This window comes from Saimiri boliviensis, chromosome 14 (genome assembly GCF_048565385.1).
Source record: "Saimiri boliviensis isolate mSaiBol1 chromosome 14, mSaiBol1.pri, whole genome shotgun sequence".
Taxonomy (NCBI): Eukaryota; Metazoa; Chordata; class Mammalia; order Primates; family Cebidae; genus Saimiri; species Saimiri boliviensis.
The window spans coordinates 85,036,513-85,041,371 of NC_133462.1; the positions used below are offsets into that span (position 1 = coordinate 85,036,513).

Here is a 4,859-nt window from a genome sequence, read left to right on the forward strand (position 1 = left end):
GCATGTGCCTGTAATCTCAACTACTCAGGAGGCTGAGGCAGGAGGATCACTTGAACTCAGGAAGCATACATTGCAGTGAACTGAGATCGTGCCACTGCACTCCAGCCTGGATGACAGAGCAAGACTCTGTTTCAAAAAAGAGAAAAAAAAGACCCTTTCATTTATCTTCCCTGGGCCTCCCAGGCTCTGGCATTTACACAAATAGGTTCCAGTCTATAGAAGATGATTCTGTAGCACTGTGGTGTAGGAGCACAGGGCAGACGTTCAGCCCAATGATTGCCCTTCAGTGCATCAAACGCCCTGTGCTTCACTGCCAGCCTTTTTGAGGTGGCTGAGAAAGTTTACATTCAGTGTCAAAATGCTCTCCTTGGGGAACATCTAACACAGTTTCCTTGAGAAAGTAAGTTAATTTCTCAGGTTGCCGTTGGTCAGTGTTCCTCTCACTGCCTGCTAGGAATTCTGCTTTCCAAGCCTGCACTCCTCTTACCATGTCATCCTCACCCCCGTTCAGTCGCTTCTTGTAAGAATAGAAATAGTGGCTGGGTGTGGTGGCTCACACCTGTAATTCCAGCACTTTGGGAGGCTGAGGCGGGTAGATCACCTGAGGTCAGGAGTTCGAGACCAGCCTGACCAACATGGAGAAGACTTGCTTCTAATAATAATACAAAATTAGCCAGGTGTGGTGGCAGGTGCCTATAATCCCAGCCACTTGAGAGGTTGAGGCAGGAGAATTGCTTGAACCCAGGAGGTGGAAGTTGCGGTGAGTCAAGATTACACCATTGCACTCCAGCCTGGGCAACAAGAATGAAACTCTGTCTCAAAAAAAAAAAAAAAAAAAAAAAAGAAGGAAAGAAACAATAGAAATAGTAGCTGGCACTGGTGGCTCACGCCTATGATCCCATTGCTTTGAGAGTCCAAGGCAGGAGGATTTCTTGAGGCCAGGAGTTCAAGACCAGCCTGGCCAGGCTGCACAACTTAGCAAGACTCCATCTCCCTCCCTCCCCCGACTTTTTTTTTAAGAGATAGGGTCTTCCTTCATTGACCAGACTGGTCTTGAATTCCTGGCCTCGAGTGATCCTCCCATCTCGGTCTCTCAATATGCTAGGATTACAGGTGTGAGCCACTGTACCCAGCCTAACAAAACATTTTTAAATCAACTGGGCACAGTGGCTCACACCTGTAGTTCCAGCTACTTGGAGGCGGAGATGGGACGATTACTTGAGCCCAGGAGTTCCAGGATGCCTTGAGCTATAATTATGCCGCTGTAATCCAGCATGGGTGACAGAGCCAGACCCTGTCAAAAGAAGGAAAGAAAGAAAGAAAGAAAGAAAGAAGGGAAGGAAGGGGGAAGAGAAAAAGAGAAAAGAAAAAAAGAATAGTAAGGGTGGTGGGGGAGGAGGGAGGAAGAGAGGGTGATTATGGGTACAAACATACAGTTAGAAGAAATAAGTTCAGATGTTTGCTAGCACACTAGGGTGATGATACTTAGCATCAATGTTATGCATATTTCAAAGTAACTAGAAGAGAGGACTTGAAATGAAGCCAACACAAAAACGATAAACACTTAAGGTGAGGAATAGTCCAATTAACCTGACTTGATCATTACACGTTCTTTGCATGGAGCAAACACTCACATGTACCTCATATATGTAAATTAGTATACATCAATAAAAGGAGGAAAACTAGATAATAAAAAAATAGAAATGGAATAGATTAAAGAATAGAACTTGAAAAGCAAGTATAGTAAGTGGGTGGGAGGATGATAAGGTGAAGTGAGTTGCTTCAGAATGCAGGTGCGGACCTTTGTCATTGTCCATTGGTTACCACGAAGGACTTGAAATTGTCATATTTTTTTTCTGGATAAAACAAAGGGAAGGTAGGTATATATTCTGGTGTCTCCCCATTTCTTTCTCTTATGTCTGAGGTTTCTCGGTGAGTTTTGTTCATTTGCAACACCCATTTGGAAACAGTGTCAACTTGTTCTCTCTCTCTCCTCTCCAGTCTTGTCCGGGCTGGGACTCTGTTCCCCAGTGTGATGGAAGACTGGCCCTTGAGCTGCATCCTTGGTGGCTTTTCCTTCTTCATGTCATTGCCAGTGAGGACACCGAGGAGGAGGAAAAAGAGGAGGAAAAGGAGAAAACCAACCGCGATCCACCGTCAGTAAATGAACACGCCAGGTTGCCATGCTGCACAGCTCCAGGCAGTTCCACAGCCACGTGGCCAACATGGGTGGATCCCTGAGGAGGTTCCAGTGATCCTGCATGCCCTGGGCAGCCCTCAAGTCAATAATCCCACAAAAAAGTCATTCCTTCCCAACAGAAGTCAGTGGGCTATCTTCCACAGATACCCATGAAATTTCCCTCCTTTTCCTTCCATGAAGGACTGGTGAAAACGTCATCGTGGATCTGACTGCATCTGGAGACCATCCTTCAGAGGCGCCACAGCACTCCTTTCTGCCCGGGCATTTATGGTGTGTGAGAACTTGGAGAGGTGGGCTCTCGAGGGAGTTGGGGTTTTGACTTTGCCATGACTACTCAGGCCAGGATGAAGGCTGATACCGTGTGCATCCTTTGATTGACCCTTCAATCCTCACAGTAACCCCATGTCACCAGGAGGAAACTGAGGCAAAGTCCACACAACTGGCAAATCAGGTGTGACTCTCTTTCCATCACAGCAGTTTGCTGGGCACAGATCAGGAGCCAGATGCTCAGGTGAGTTGGTGCCAGGGGCTGCTTTCTCGCAGCCCCCAGACCGCCATTCTCTCCCCCTGTCGCTGACCTGTCACTCTTGCCTTCTTGGGACGCTCCCAAAGCCTTGCTGATTTTCTCCCCTCCTGGGCTTTGACCAAGGCTTACCGATGCGGCCACACTTTCAGCAACGTGGGGGAAAAGGATACGAGGTTGGATCCATTTCCCTTAGGAAGGGTCTGAGGCTTCTCATGCTCCATCTAACAATCGTGTCTTTCTCAAAATATACAAATTTATATTCCACAAGAGACTCAACACACAAGTGCACAGGTGACACACAAGATGGCTTTTTGTCTATGGAGAAAGTGGAATGCAGGGTCCAGCCCCACAGGGCCTCCCGGGTGTTCTTTTGTGTGTGGAGACAATAGATCGCAGGAAAGAAAGACGCAAAACACAGAGATAAGAGAAGAATTCGGCTGGGCCCGGGGTATCGCTACTACCAAGGCGTGGAGTCCAGTAGTGGCCCCCAGTGCCTGGACACTCTGATTTTTATTGAGTACAAAGCCGGGGGCAGGGAAGGTAGGGTCAGGTCATAGTGGTCAGTGACGGGGTCAGGTAAGTCACGTGTCTTGGAGATACGGGCCCAGGACTTTCAAGTAGCCCAGACGAGCTCATACATCAGCACTTTTTCATACTTGTCAAGAAAGAACAAAGACATTAAAATTTATGTTACTATTACTGATTCTATCTTTTAAGAAAAGGAGGGACCAGGTGCAGAAGTGGAACATGAGAGTGGACATGGAACGTGACCGCTGAAGCACAGCATCACAGAGACAGTGACGCCCCCGGTGTCTGCGGCCTCCCTGACAGCAGCAGGCCCACCACAGGAGCGTGGAGGCGCAGAGTTTTCTCCTCACTCCCCCAGGAAGGAGACATCTGGGCCATTTTGGACATCTTCCCTAGCTGGCTAAACAGCAGGCGCTTTCTCAGCACCGGCGCTGCCGCACAGCCGAGGCGCCCTTTAGCAGCCCTTATGCAGGCGTGACAGAGGGCTTAGAGCATCTTGCCTTAGGATCACTTTGTTCACCGTGTCCCCTCAGTTCCACGCTTCATAACCCGATAGTCATTTGTAAGATTAAAAGATTATATTGAGTATACATAGTTCTGTGATGACATATGGCTAACTGTGATTATTCATGGTTACATATAGGAGTAACTATGTAACTATGGCCCTAATTCTTTTCTAGTTCTGTATTCGTATGGGAACAGGCTGAGGCTTCAGACCCTTGGCTCCGCACTTGTGGGGTCCCCCACAGGATCTCCCACCCACAGTAGAAGCATTGGAGGAGCCGCAGAGACGGAAGTGAGAGGTGGCAGGTGAGGGCGGCGTGATGTTTCTTCCTCTCTCAGCCAAGCTCTGTCACTTCTTGCTCCAAGGGACAGACTGTGCTCCTGTGGGAAGCCTCTGACCTCGCTCCAGTGAGAATACAAAGAGAGAGGAGGCGACCCAGCTGGCCTTCTGCCTACTATGGCTGCTTAGCAGGAGGAGGAAATACACTTATTAGCCAAACCCGATGGCGGGCCTTCGTTTCTGCTTTTTTATCCCTTAGTAGTTTGTACGTGTTCCTTTCTCTTTTGCAGCTTTGAACTACACACCATTCTTTAAAAGAATGTCAAAGTAAAAGTGGATACAAAAGACTATTTCTCACCATCATGCGATACCAGTTTTTACGTGTAATTCTGTGGCTATGCTTTCCAACCAGAGATTGGTGGTGTAATATTCTGAAGTCAAAAGCGTAAAAGAGTTACTGCCATTGAGATGTAAATATGTATAAACACCCTTTTTAGAATCCAGTGATTTCGTCAGGCTTTTGGGAATGCTTGCTTGTCATTTTATAATTGCACTGAAACTGAAAAATAGACCTGAAATTCTACAAAAATGCATCAAGGAGTGCCCTGCGTCTATGTTCTCCTAGTTTTTAAAGGCAAATTCTCTATGAATAGGACTTAGAGAGATTCTAATTGATCTTACAATCGAGTTTCCGGTAATTGAACATACCTTTTAGTCTTCTTTAGTTCAAATCATCATTTCGTGTCTTCTTCGTTACAATGACTGGTGCTGGAAAATAAAATGCAATCCACTGTGATTCGTGTGTAGAATGCTGGTTAGTT

General features: G+C 47.0%; 1 long non-coding RNA gene across 1 annotated transcript; it reads left to right on the forward strand.

The window, feature by feature from the left end:
* The first annotated feature begins 287 nt into the window (after positions 1-287).
* Positions 288-3,582, forward strand: LOC141581201 (uncharacterized). The gene is made up of 3 exons (XR_012513727.1): positions 288-400; positions 2,002-2,711; positions 3,444-3,582. It is a non-coding gene; the product is annotated as an uncharacterized LOC141581201 (long non-coding RNA).
* The last annotated feature ends 1,277 nt before the right edge of the window (positions 3,583-4,859 follow it).